The 14,464-nt window shown below is 50.4% G+C and overlaps 2 non-coding genes across 2 annotated transcripts; one reads left to right on the forward strand and one right to left on the reverse strand.

Moving 5' to 3' along the window:
- TRNAS-AGA lies at nucleotides 1-82 on the forward strand. The gene has a single exon. It is a non-coding gene; the product is annotated as a tRNA-Ser (tRNA).
- Nucleotides 83-5,450: 5,368 nt separating this feature from the next.
- On the reverse strand, nucleotides 5,451-5,524 carry TRNAT-UGU. The gene has a single exon. It is a non-coding gene; the product is annotated as a tRNA-Thr (tRNA).
- Between the last annotated feature and the right edge of the window lie 8,940 nt (nucleotides 5,525-14,464).

The following is a 14,464-nucleotide window of genomic DNA, read 5'->3' on the forward strand; positions in this document are numbered from 1 at the left end:
GTAGTTGTGGCCGAGTGGTTAAGGGGATGGACTAGAAATCCATTGGGGTCTCCCTGTGCAGGTTCGAATCCTGCCAACTATGCAAGTGCTGTGCTGCTGTTGTTATTATTGTAGTCTTAGTACCTGAGCATCCACAGTGCGAACTGGAGATAAATCTAGTTTCACTCTGTCTACACTTAAAAGGCTGCAGTGGCACTGCTATAGCACTTTGGAGTAGACAGTGACTAGAGGGGTTTTCCCATCACTGTAATAGCTACATGGACCTAACAAATTTTCCTTTTATTTAGCACTATCTAACCAGGGCTTAGGTCACCTTAACTCTATGGGTTTCGGGGGGAGGTCACACCCTGAGAGACGTCGCTCTGCCAGTTCAGTGCCCACCGTACACCAGCCCTTAGATCCCTCTTGGTAGTTCAATGCAGGCACTGACCTGTGAGAGGAAAACATCAGCTCACAAACACAGAGACTGAATTCCCCACATTTAATCTCGCTGCACTTTCCAGAAAGTCACAAAATTCAATTCATTCTTGCTAGGACAGTGAAAAAATAAGTGACACTAAGTTTTTTGGCTTGGTTAAATAAAATTAAGTGTTTAATTAACATAGTAAAAATCTGTACTGATTCCTCTAACTAACACCACAGCGTGAAATAGGAACAGAGACAAAGCTTTTCAGTGACGACCAATTTTGCAAATGATCTTCCCATTATTAATTTCCACGCTGCCCCCATTGGAGGTCTGGGCATCTCCAGTGACATTGCTCTGCATTCACCTTCCCCTTAGAATTGATCCCGCGCCGTGAGGACGGTAGGTAATTCGATCTAAGATACTTCGACTTCAGCTACGTTATTCACATAGCTGAAGTTGTGTATCTTAGATCGATTTCCCCCCGTAGTGTAGACCAGCCCAGATATCAGTATTAAGAGCCCTTTATATCAATATAAAGGGCTTCGTTGTGTGGAGGGGTGCAGGGTTAATGTGATTTAATGCTGCTAAATTTGATATAAACTCGTAGTGTTGACCTGGTGAGGCTAATCATCTAGTGGAACAAGCTCCGCAAGGGACATGGTTAATTCCCCATCATTGCCCTGTGTAAATGAAGACCGCAGCTCTTGCTGCAAGACACGTGGTGTGTGGGTGTCCCTGTTCCCTCTTCAGAACCTCTGGTACATGGTGTTTCCCTCATCCCAGTTCAAGATCCCCATCATGTGGGTGCTCCCATCCAGGATCTCTGGTGGGTGTCTCTGTCCCCCACCCCATGAACTAGCTCCAGTGTGTGGTTTCCCCTGCCTGCCCCTATCCGGGATCTGTGGGTGTCACTGTTCCCCTTTTCAAGATCCGTGTTGCAGGGGGGCGTCCCTCCCGCCACGTAAGAATCCCCAGCGTGTGGGTGCTCCCATCCCACCCTACAGGCTCTGTGGGGGGTGTCTGTATAAAAAGAGACTGTGTCTCACTGTCTTGCCCAGGCTACACTGCAGGAGCTATTCACAGGTGCGATCCCATTACTGATCAGCACAGGAGTTTTGACCTGCTCTGTTTCCAACCTGGGCCGGTTCACCTCTCCTTAGGCAACCTGGGGACCCCAAGCTTCCCTGGGATCACCATATTGATGCCGAGCGTAGTGCAGACACCCAATTGGCACAGCCCCCTACAGCCTAGAACTCCTGAGCTCAAGCGATCCGCCAGCCTCAGCCTCCCCAGGAGGTGGGATCACAGGCACCAGCCACAGGGCCCGGCTTCTTTCATTGCTTGGCAGCTGGAGCTTAAAACTCTGCTTGTGAGCTCTGTGCCTTGGCCAGACGGGGACAGCCTGGAACTGGGAAATGCTCCTGCTCCCCCCGTCCCCGTCTCATGTCGGGGTGCAGGCGCCACTCTCCTCCCAGGTAAGATCCCGGATGTTTCGGTGCCCCCTTCCCCCGCCCAGGTGTCCGGGTACCTCTGCCCCCCCATACAGAATCCTGGATGTGTGGGTGTCCGTCCCTCTGCAGAGGATCCCGGAGTGTGGATGCCCTTGTCCCCCCCCTACAACATCCTGGGTGTGTGGGTGCCACTCTCCCCCCAGTAGATCTCTGGTGGGTGGGTCCCCAGGGTGTGAGTGCTCCCATCCCCCGATACAGGCTGTGGGGGGGGGGGTATAACTGGCTCTCCCTGTCCTGCCCAGGCAGTGCTACACTAGCTGTTCACAGGGGCAGCAACCCCACTGTCAAGCTGCAGCTTTAACCTGCTCCAGGGGTGACCTGCTTCACCCTCCTTTGGGAGCCCTGGGACCCCGAACTGCCCAGAATCACCTGATTGATGCAGAACTTAGCACAGACACCGGCTCAGCCTGGCAGGGAGCTGCCCTGAGCCCTGACAATCAGCTTCCCTCCGCCTCCTGCTGCACAGCGAGGATCCCACGCGAGAGGCTTTATGCCCAGTTTGTTCAGGAGCGTCCCAGGCTCCAGCTGTAAACTCTGCTGGTCAGTTCTGAACTTTGGCCACACGGGGGCGGCACTAACGGTCCCATCTAAACGCTGTTTGCGTTCGACCCTTCGGATCGCAGATTGTAACCCGCGGGCAGATCTCTGAGTGCAGCCAAATCCTTCCCCAAACTAAACATTTAAGCAGAAGCTCCCATTGGAAAGATCAGGATTTTTGCCTTTAAAAACAAGGAGAATGTCTGCAGCGAGAGACTGAAGAAGCTCAATTGATTTCATTGACTGGAGGTTAAGAGGCGATTTAATCACTGTTTTAAATACGTTTGACAAATTCCCAGAGGGGGGAATATGTGATTTGAAGTGTTCTTTAATTCACCAGACAAAGACTGAACAAGACCAATTGGCTTGTAGTCGATTTCAGAAAATCCCACCTGGAAATGACCATTTTTTAACCGTGAGGCTAATTATCTAGTGGAACAAGCTCCGCAAGGGAGGTGGTAAATTCCCCATCACTTGCAATTTGTAAATCTAGACCGCAGCTCTTGCTGCAAGATACCTGGTGTGTGGGTGTCCCTGTTCCGCATTTCGGGATCCCTGGTACACGGTGCCTCCCTCCCACCAGTTCAGGATCCCCACAATGGGTGCTCCAATCCCCCCATACAGGCTCTGCGGGGGTGGGAGGGTGTCTAAAAAGAGACCGTGTCTCACTGCCTTGCCCAGGCTACGCTGCAGGGGCTATTCACAGGCGCGACCCCACTACTGATCAGCACAGGAGTTTTGACCTGCTCCGTTTCCGACCTGGGCCGGTTCACCCCTCCTTAGGCAACCTGGGGACCCCAAGCTTCCCCGGGATCACCATGTTGATGCCGAACTTAGTGCGGACACCCGATCAGCACAGCCCCCTGACCAGGCCAGAGAGAGCAGCAGGTTTCCCGTATTGTTTCCTGCTCTTGTTTTCTTGACTAGTTTCTCCTCTGCACCAAGTTGCTCTTTTGCTTTGTGAGCCTGGCTAGCTCAGTTGGCAGAACATCAGACTTTTAATCTGAGGGTCCAGGGTTCAAGTTCCTGGTCAGGTGATAAACTACTCACCAAGATCTTAAGCTGTCTTGCTGGAGTCCTCTTTGATGTTACTTTTTCTCTACAGGATTTTCCCTTTCCTCAGAAGGGCCTTTTTGTGTGTGGGTTTGAAGGGGCAACTTCCTGACAGCCCCTCTGTCCTTGCAGCCTGGAGGAATAAAGGCCTCTGGGCATAGAGCATGTTCCTTCCCTGCACACACACACACACAGAATATCCCTAAGGAATTAGAATCACCTGCTGCCTTCCCCTGTCCTGCTGGATCCCCAAATGAGGATGCTCTTCAGCCTAAACCCATGTCCCCTCTTTTCCCAGTGCCCCTCAATCCCAACCATCAGTCCCTCCTATGCTCACTGCTCCTCACTCCCAACCAGAGCCTGCTCCTCTTCACCCTTCTCCTCTGTCCCAACCCACAGCCCCCTCCTATTCCCAGTGCCCCTCAATCCCAACCCACAGGCCCCTTCTCCTCACGCTGCTCCTCAATCCCAACCCACGGCTCCCTCCTTCCCTCCAGCAGCAGATGCTTCAGACCCCCTCAGGAAGATTTTCTTGTAAGGTTTCATGTATGAGTCTGCATGTGGATTTTACAGTATGTTGGAAATAGGTTGGGTTGCCGAAATGATCACTTGTGGCTGGTGTTGGATTCCCAGTCTCCTTGTTATAGGGGCAGGAGAAATAAAGGGTTGTTATCCTTGTTGTGTGAATCGAGGGCAGCACAACTGGGCTTGGCAGACCCTGATAGAGGGACTCACCCTCAATTCAATAGCACTTGCTAGGCAGGGGACATACGGTGCTTTCTTATTTTCCCCCTTTTCCACCCAGGATGGCAGGTGAACTCTACAGAGGCACCTCTGGGCTTGCACTGACTAAGGACAACAGCTGTGAGTGGGGTGCAGAAAGGGGATGGCTCATGTTAAAGGACTTTTGGTTGCTGGACTTACGAACCGTAGGGAGAAGGACACTGCCCAGCTTATCTGGGGGGTGGGTCTTTCCCTCGTGGTTTATGTTTATGTGTTGGGGCTGCTGACATGACTTCTACTAACCCTGGACTTACATTGCAGTGTAGACATATCCTGAGAGGGCATCTATACTGTGAAAAAATCCCGCTGGCCTGGATGGTCTGATTTGGGCTCCTGGGGCTCAGGTTGTGGAGCTAAAAACTACAGCGTAGACATCTGGGCTCAGACTGGAGCCCAGGCTCGGAGACCCTCACCCCTCGTGGGGTCTTGGAGGCTGGGCTGAAGCCCAAGTGTCTACTCTGTAATTTTATAACCCTGCAGCACAAGCCTCACAAGCCTGAATCAACTGACCCCGGGTTTGAGAATAGTGACTTGGGTGTGTTAATGGCAGTGTAGACATAATGCTAGGCTATGTCCACACTGCAATGAAACACCCACGGCTGTCCCGTGCCAGTGCAGGCTCCCAGGCTAGGGCCGTGGGGTGGTAAATTTGCAGTAGACATCTCGGCTCAGGCTCAATACCGGGCTCTGGGAGCCCTCAAGGTTGGGAGGGAGTTTAGCAAGCAAACAAAGTAGAACGGCAGTGGAGTATTAGCCTGGACTCACTGGCATTTCTCCATTGCTCTGTCTGCTTTGGGGCAGGGACAATAAAACGCCCTGCTGCATTTGTTATTTCAAAGGGCGGTTTAGGATTTTCATTCTCGCACACGGTGCACAAAGCAGGACTCAACCCTCGGTGTAAACTAAATGAGCTGCCCACAGGTTCTGGCAGCCACAATGAGCCATTCAGCCTGAGAGCCCAGACCTGCCCCTGTCGAAGCAGGATCATCTGTGACAGGCTGGACCACTGACCTATCAGCTCTTAACTCCCAAACTTTCAGTATGTCTGTTATCAGTGCCTGTGAGTATAATTTAAACAACTATACTGGGCTGGACTGAAGAGCACTGTGTTTTGTCCTCCCACAGTAGCCAATACCAGGTTACCCAAGAGTTAGTCAAAAAGGCACCACTGGGAATTGAACCCAGTATCTCCTGTTTACAAGACAGGTGCTTTAGCCAGCTAAGCCATGGTGCCTGCCTGTGGCTAAAACACACTGTCTGCCCACACCTGGCTCCCTGCCATCCCCACTGGGGCCTGAAAAGCTTTGCTTGTGTTTGGATTCTGCAAAGCAGAGGAGCAGGTGAGGTTTTCCTTGCAAGCTGTGTGTGTGTTTGTGTGTGTGAATCTTTGGCCAGGTCTGCACTACAAGGTTACTTCAGCATCATTATATTGCTCAGATGTGTGAAAAACACACAACGGTCCCTCGGTCAGCAGTTTTTGGCTGGTGCACACACTGCAATACCACGTCTGGCGACAAAATTGCCCTGTTTTGGTGACAAAATAAAACCACCTCGACGAGAGGCCTAGTGCTTTTTGCAGCAAACTTAAAGTGACAAATGTCAGTGTAAATGCTGCTGGTCATTATATCACCATAACTGGTCTCCACCAGTATCCCACCATGCCTGCCGTGAACTCACCTGCCTTGCATTCCTGCTACAGAGGCTGGGTCCCTCCCCTTTCATAGCTCCAGAAAGTTCTGACAGCTGAGCCACTATCTATACCGGGATTAGCTTGATAGAACTGCATTGCCAGCCTAAGTAATGTAATTACACCAACCTAATTTTGTAGTGTAGACCTGTCCAAAGAATCACACACACACCTTGGGAGCAAAACTTCATCTGCTCCTCTGCTTTATAGAATACAAACATGAACAACACTTGTCAGGGCCCAGTGGGGATTGGCAGAGAGTCAGGTGTGGGCCATCTTTATCCCAGGAGAGATGGACTCTAAGGGTACGTCTTCATTGCATTGTAAGCCCAGGTGTGGCACGCTGTGCTCAGAGCAGCACCTGGAAGCCCCATATTCACCACTCTCATATAATGATGACATGGTTTGTTGAAAGTCTGCCTTGTGATGTATCATTTCAAAAGTCTTGATCTGTTGAACATTAATATCTTGTTGGATTGTGTGTGCTCGCATTGGTTGGGAAGTTATGAAGTTTTGCTCTGTGTGTGTTACTGAGATATGTTATGAGGTTGAGAAATGCCCCCCACCACCCTTTCAGGTGTGACAAGGGAGGAGCCAGACTCGCTGCTGGCCCATTGAAGGGATCCACACTCCCAAGGACTAGCCCAGGAACCGTGTACAATGCAGACTTCTCCGAGATAGCACAGAGACAATCGACACTGCTTGACTCACATCGTAGCAAAGGAGCTTCCTAGCAAGTTGGAAGAAACTATGAAAGAGGGGAAGAGACATCATGACTTGGCCTCTCTCCGCCACAACTCAGCAGCTGGAAACACACCTGGAGGACAAAGACTGAACTGAACTGATTCAGAAATCAGAAGAGAATAATAACAATAATACTTGCAAACCAAAGTCCCCAAACAGACTAGTATTGGTTTTTGAGCAGAAATCAGTTTGGGAAATTTTGTTTTCTCAGTCAGACCTTGCCAAGGGAAGCAGGGAGAAAATGTTTGAGTTGCCTCCTTCAGAGCAGCTTGGCCTAGACACTAGCTCTGGTTCACCGCTCTGGCCTTGCTCGGGTTGAGGGTATTTTAATAATTTGGGCAGGTCCCAGGGTGTTTGGGGGAGATGATGAGGATGTTACCTTTTGAGATAAAAACTAAGAAATACAGCACTAGAGAATTTTTTTTTAAGAAATCTGGGATTTAGACATTTTATTTAAAGCAAGGGAGTAGTGAGTTTCTGAGAAGGTTTTTGTTTGCAAGAAGCAACATTGTTTGATCTGTCATTGTACCAAAGGGGGAGATGGTTGTCTACAAAGGAGGGGTAAAGACTAAGTGCATCCTATGAGGATGGGATCCAAACCCATGTGTGTAGAGCACAATGGATTAGCAGTCCACCACCTTAACCACTCGGCCATCTCAGCTGAGCTGTTAGGCAAAAGACAGGAGGAGAAATCTAAGGCCAGCAGAGCTAGGGACAATAATGAGTTTTTAAATACTAAGCGGAAGCAGGGGCTGAATGAGCTCCCCCCTCGCATCTAGTGAGGAGCTGGGGGAAAGACTTCAGGAACAGATCGTGTTTGCACAGACACACCTACTCTGCCTAGCTATGCAGCATGATGGGGCCACTTTCCCAAAATGACCAGTTTTGGCTGGTTGCGGGTTACAAATCACTTTAGGATTGAGTGGAATGAAATGTTATTATCCTTCCTGCATGAGTGAAGGGCAGCAGAACATACCTAGTCTGTCCTGATGGAAGGGTGGGTGGGTGAGGAATAGCTTTTATTGGACTTCATAGAAGTGATTGAGAACGTCACCCTAAAACAGTGGTCCCCAAACATTTTACACTGTGCCCTCTTATCCCTGGCTGTGGCCCCTCAGAGGCCGCAGTCAAGAACCGAGGCTGGGAGTGGGGCTGTTGCTTGCTGGGGAGAGGGGTGCAGACAGGGGTAAGGGGGTGGAGGCCGAGCAGGGAATCAGAGCCCCAGGCTGAGGGTGGGGTTGGGGAAGAGCTGGGGCTGAGTGGGGCTGAGTGCTGCTCCCTCCATGGGGGCTGGCTCGGGCCCTGAGGTGCCCCCATGAATGTTCCTCTGTGTCCCCCTAGGAGTCATGCCCCACATTTTGGGAACCACTGAACCCTACTCGCTAAGCAGGGGCTAGTGATGCCAAAGCCCAGGGAAAGGGAGAACAAGTGCGGGGCCCCCAGCACTGGAACCATGTGAAGGGGCTGCAGGAGAGGGGCAATGGCTGGTGGCACAGGGAGTTAAGGGCAAAGGGGGCACAGGAGTGGGCAGGAGTTAGGGGTGAAGGAGGTGCAAGGGCTGGGAGTGCAGGAGCTAGCGGTAAAGGGGGAGTGGGGATCGTCCAGGGGCAATGGGGAAGTGCCAAAGTACAAGCTTTGCCCAGGGCACCATTTCCCCTAATGCTGGTCTGAGCAAACAATTGGAAATGACCCTTCAGTGAGACCAGAACCATAGTGTAGAAAAGCCCCTTTGTTAAGTGGTGGAGGCTGAGGTCTTAGGGAGATGGGTTAGAAAGCAACGGGCGTCTTTCTGTGGAGGTTTGATTCTTGCCTGCTAGGCCAGGCTGGTGTGTGGTGTCTCCATGGCTGTACTTTCAGTGTCTGATCTGCCACAGGGAGCCAAGTCTAGACATATTCAGAGGCTCTATGCCAGCGTTTCTCAAACTTCTTTTCACTGCAACCCCCCTTCTGCCAAAAAAAACTTACTACATGGTCCTGGAAAGAGGGACCAAGCCCCTCCACACTGAGCACAGGCAGAGGAGACAAAGCCTGAGCCCTGCCCCAGGTAGGGGAGGGCAAAACCAGAGCTTGAGGGATTCAGCCCTGGGTGGTGGGGCTCAGACTTTTGGCTTCAGCCCCAGGCCCCAACAGTAACTCTAGCTCAGGAACCAATCCATGCAACAAACCTCGATGCCAACTCTTCCCACATATCTACACCAGCGATACCATCACAGGACCTAACCAGATCAGCCACACCATCACCGGTTCATTCACCTGCACATCCACCAATGTAATATATGCCATCATATGCCAGCAATGCCCCTCTGCTATGTACATCGGCCAAACTGGACAGTCTCCAAGGAAAAGGATAAATGGACACAAATCAGATATTAGGAATGGCAATATACAAAAACCTGTAGGAGAACACTTCAACCTCCCTGGCCACACAATAGCAGATCTTAAGGAGGCCATCCTCCAGCAAAAAAACTTTAGGACCAGACTTCTAAGAGAAACTGCTGAGCTTCAGTTCATTTGCAAATTTGACACCATCAGTTTAGGATTAAACAAAGACTGTGAATGGCTTGCCAACTACAGAACCAGTTTCTCCTCCCTTGGTTTTCACACCTCAACTGCTAGAACAGGGCCTCATCCTCCCTGATTGATCTAACCTCGTTATCTCTAGCTTGCTTCTTGCTTGCTTATATTTACCTGCCCCTGGAAATTTCCACTCTTGCATCCGACGAAGTGGGCATTCACCCACGAAAGCTCATGCTGCAAAACGTCTGTTAGTCTATAAGGTGCCACAGGTTTCTTTGCTGCTTTTAATGAAGACTAGATGCTTTTCTGGAATGTGTTTGCTCCAGAAGTAGCTATTGTGTCATACAGGAGGCCTGTGATATGCAGGGGGTCAGATTAGATGCTCTAATGGTCTCTTCTGGCCATAAAGTTGACTAATTTCTGAAAAACTGAGCGTAGCATTGGGAGCAGCATCTGATGTTTTCCTGTCTAGCCGGCTTGCTTCCTAGAACGAACGCTCCTTGAGTGGGGTAACCACAGGGAGTAGCTCAAACCTCCAAAGTGCCTGGCCAGGGGCAGGACATTAGCACAGCAAGGGAGGGGTGTGGCAGTGACATCACAAAGGCTTTTGCAGGACCTCAGACTATTGGTCAAAGGTGGTGGGGAGGTGGTGACCTCACAGAGAGATGCTGACATCAGGAAGGCAGGACAGGGGCGAGGGGCCAGGGAAACCTCAGTGACCCCTGTGGCTTTGCTTCAGCAAGTCTCCTTCTCCAGGTCTCTCTTTGAGGACAGAGAGAGTATTCGGGTTCATGGACGTGAGCGCCAGGAGGAACCTCTTTCAAGTTTTCTCCTTCCCTTTTAGTGATTTTACTAGAAAATAGCCGTCCCTGTTTAGAAGGTAAGAGCCTCCTCGAGGTTTGAAACCTGTTCGGTCTGATCCATCTGGTGACAGGTGAATTCTAGGCATGGAAAACACGAGCTTAAGGAGGCAGAATTTTATTCTGCACCTGGGATTTTGTCCCATAGAATCAGTGGGGACATTAGAGTTTGTCCTTTCTGTTTCACCTTTTCCTCCATCCATCCCTCTCTCCAGAAGTCCCCACACCTGTTGGGGGAAAAAAACCAGCCACCAGAAAGTGGTCCATTGTTTCACGCGGTGCCAGAGCCTGACACAGCGCCTGTGGGCAACCTTTGCTCTGCATACGTTGGCCATGCACACGCCGGCCGGTTCCCATGAAAGATGTGCCACTGCACATCTCGGTATTTAAAAAGTACCTGTGCCACTGGCAGATATTTTAAGGCTCCCGGCAGTGAGTTCTGGGGACTGTTGCTCACTTTCACTGACTGTAACTGTACGTAACTGTATGTGCAGCTCTGTGCAGTCACATTTGATGGAAGTTTGGTAATTAAATTATACAAGAGGGTCAGGTAGAGTGTCTACTACCACCACTATGTTTTGAGGAACTACAAAATTGTCTTATGATAAAGGGTTTCACTATCAACTAAAAAGCACTTGCTAGACAAGGGACATGGGTTCCAAAACCCATTAAAAAGAGAGAGGCTGGGGACAGATATCTGTACTTGGTGGTATAAGCTCCTTGTGTGAGCCAGAAGCACTAGTTCCACCTATGTCTCTCTCCACTGTGGAATGTCAGAGTTAATTTTTGATTCCCTTAAGAATCTAGATAAAGGTTACTGAGCTGAATTCACTGGCACTGGGGCTCCCCTGCTATGAGCTGAAATCACTGAAGAGCTGAAATCACTGAAGAGCTGGACTTGTTGAGCTGAGAGCACTGAGTACTGTGCTAATGAGTGGGGGAGCCTGAAGCAATACCATGGAGCAGAGCAGTGGGCAGAGCAGAGTGGAGTAGTTTGTGCAGCCACTGGGTGAGTGGAGCCGAGCAGCTAGTAGAGTGTCTACTATCACCACATGAGCTTAAGGAGGCAGAATTTTATTCCACACCTGAGATTTTGTCCCTTAGAATCACTGGAGACATTACGGTTTGTCCTTTTTGTTTCACCTCTTCCTCCATCCCTCCCTCCCTCCTTTCTCTTCATCTCTGGCTTCTTTTGTCCTTTCTCCTGTTCCCCTCCCAACACCAGGAGGTGTGGGTGTGTGCGTGTCATGGAGGAGTGCTCTGCAGCTCCCACTGTGGGAGGTCCACCCAAAAATGTGGGGCTGAAATAGTGCTCGGGCAGTCAGGGCCGGGTGAGCCTTCTGTGGGCCCCGGCACCAAACGTATTTGTGGGCTCCTATGTAGTCACTGTGGGCTCCAAGTGTGGGCCTGGTGGGGCAGTGCCATTGGTGCCATAGTATAGCCAGTACTGAACCTCAGAGACATTTTTCATTTTGATCACACCCCTACATGGCTATATGCATTGCCATACACAGCTCCCTCAGCCCCCGGGTTTTCTCATTGAGCTGTACACCCATGTGGGTTTACCAGTGTCCACAGTGAGTAGAACTTTCACAGTGACCAAGGAAACTCCCCAGATTTATCTCCTTCCTCATTCATACCTTCTGTAGCCATGTCTCCAGTACCCCCCATGTCACCAGTCACGGCATGTGGTCCTAGTCTCAGCTCAGAGTTCTAAAGCCAGCAGATACCTGCTCAGTTCTGACAGATCCCTCCCTCAGCCCCCATCCTGCCATGTGAGCCAGCCACCTGCAAACACCATCTCCCCAAAGTCAGGACAGCCCTTGGGAATCTGAAGACACCAGCCTCTCTCCCTCTGTTCCCGTCTACATGCTAGTCTGCTACCTGGTCACCACCACCTCTCCCCAGGCTTGTTTCCTTTCTATTTTGGACATGCTCCCACCCAGCTAGAAGCTCCCTCTGCAAGCCTGACCTGCTCCCTCTTTCCCTGCTCCCCTTGACATTCCTGTCCTGCTGGTGACCTCTGTTCCTTGAGGTGAACTCCAGTGACTTTAGCTGCTCTAGCTTAATGGCCCCAGTAGTCACAGAGCCACTTGTAGCTTCTCTGGCTACAGCCATGGGGCCAATTGCCAGAGGCCAGCCTTAGCCAGCTGCAGCTACTAGCCACAGGAGGGGTGGCAATGCCAGGGCTGAGCATGCTTGAACCTTGCAACGGCAGCACTAGGGACTCTAAATCCTCAGCCCTGGCCCTAGGCAGCTGCAGACTCTGGAGTTAGGCACTTCCCTCCTCTAGGCCATGGCTTTAAGTACCTGAGATGCCCATCACCTGCAGCAGAGGCCACCAATTCCCACGCCCCCCTCAGCCAGCACCTAGTCGTGCAGAAAGTGCAGCCTGAGTGATTTTGGAGGCTGGGGTGCCAGGAGGTTCCCGTCCCTGAGCAGCAGCTCTGCAACAAGCTCACAAGCCCCCCTCCGCCGTGGGACCAGGACCCTGTGCAGACAGTGGAGTTACCCTGTGTATAACCAGGTCTGTCCAAAGCCTGTTGAAGTGAGTGGGAGTCTTTTCATTGTCTTTAATGGGCTGTGTATAGAAGCAAAGGGCCCATTCTAGACTCCAGGAGCAAAGTGCATTCTATGCAGCACTGGTTTACTAGTGTAACAGGAAGGTCTCACATCACCTAGTGAATAAGCAACACCTCCTACAGCACCTAACACTTTCTGAGACGCTTCCCATCCATTTACTAAATGTGAATCTGCTTCGCTCACAAGGGCTGAACATATCAGGTGGGATGGTCACAAAAGCAGGGCACTTCTGCATTCAGCAGGGATTTTGGATGTGCACAGACACAGACAGGACTGGTTCCCGCAGTTACAGAACTGCAGTAAAGTGGAACAATTTTCAGCTTGTGTGATTGGAAGATAGCTGGATCCATCTTATAAGACTGTTCTACCTAAATGAAGAAAAGTTGAGGTGCCTTTATTATTCTTTTGTTCCATTCTTTGTTTCTATGGGGAATTTGCTAGTGCAATATTACTGTCTTCCTTTTAAACAAACAATTTTTTTTTAAAAATGGCAATGGCTGTTGAAAATAGCAATTCCAGCCATAGTTAGCACTGGAAACACCCCAGCATTTGTTGCTCAATTGTATTCTACTTTTTCTACAGCAAATGACAGTGGATCAGCATATTTGATTTGGGAGAAATAAAGGTAATAATTGGAGATATACCAATCTCCTAGAACTGGAAGGGACCTTGAAAGATCATTGAGTCCAGCCCCCTGCCTTCACTAGCAGGACCAATTTTTTGCCCCAGATCCCTAAGTTGCTGCCTCAAGGATTGAACTCACAACCCTGGGTTTAACAAGCCAATGCTCAAACCACTGAGCTATCCCTCCCCCAAGGCAAGTAACAGCTGCCCAAATTGAGTTTGAGCACTCCTGAATTGTGAGGGTGTTCAAATCTGGAAGGCAGCTGCTAGATTCTCTTTCTGAATATTAGATAAATCTGGAAAGGAAAAAGTCAATTTCTATTTTCATGGCTCAGAAGTGGAAATCCTCCTGTACTGTATCTGAAGCTGCTCAGGCCCTCTAGTAGAGCCTCCCCTCCCTTACTTACCATTTTAAATTCTGGTGGGATTCACATACCTCCCTTGCTAGGCTTCAGATAGAGAGGGGCACTGTCCATTTAGTCCACCCAGTTCCTTCTTTGGGGGCTGCCAAGAGAGGTCACACCGGCATCCCTAAACCAGTCTGGGGAAGTCTTCTGAGGGTGCTATCTGAGCCAAAGCTTTCTACTCCTTGGGCACACTTGTTCCCCATTCACGCTGCCACCCCCTTCTAGCAGCCAGCTCTCCATTCACAGCAAGCTGCAGCGCATAGAGTCTCTCAGCTTCCCTCCTCCCTTTCCTGTTGATACTGCTCTTGTGTGGATTGGTCCAGGCTGAGGTTGATGGTGGGATGGAAATTGTTGAAATCCTGGTGGAATTCCTCAAGGGCTTCTCTTCCATGGGTCCAGATGATGATGATGTCATCAGTGCAGAGCAAGTAGAGATGGGGTATTACGGGACAAGAGCTGAGGATGCGTTGTTCTAAGTCACCCATAGAAATGTTGGCATACTGTGGGGCCATGCGGGTACCCATAGCAGTGCCACTGACATGAAGGTATACATTGTCCCCAACTGTGAAATAGTTATGGGTGAGGACAAAGTCACCAAGTTCAGCCACCAGGTTTGCCAGGACTAATTGGTGAGGGTATACTCTCAAGCCTACCCAGGAAAAGGGGTGTAGGGAATTGGGGGTGGGGAAATTAGTCTCAAGGCTGTCCAGGAAAGGATGGGTTAGGGACTTGGGAGATATTTGGGGAAAGGC

This window comes from Mauremys mutica, unplaced genomic scaffold, assembly GCF_020497125.1.
Source record: "Mauremys mutica isolate MM-2020 ecotype Southern unplaced genomic scaffold, ASM2049712v1 000301F_np12_subseq_1:59261_obj, whole genome shotgun sequence".
Taxonomy (NCBI): Eukaryota; Metazoa; Chordata; order Testudines; family Geoemydidae; genus Mauremys; species Mauremys mutica.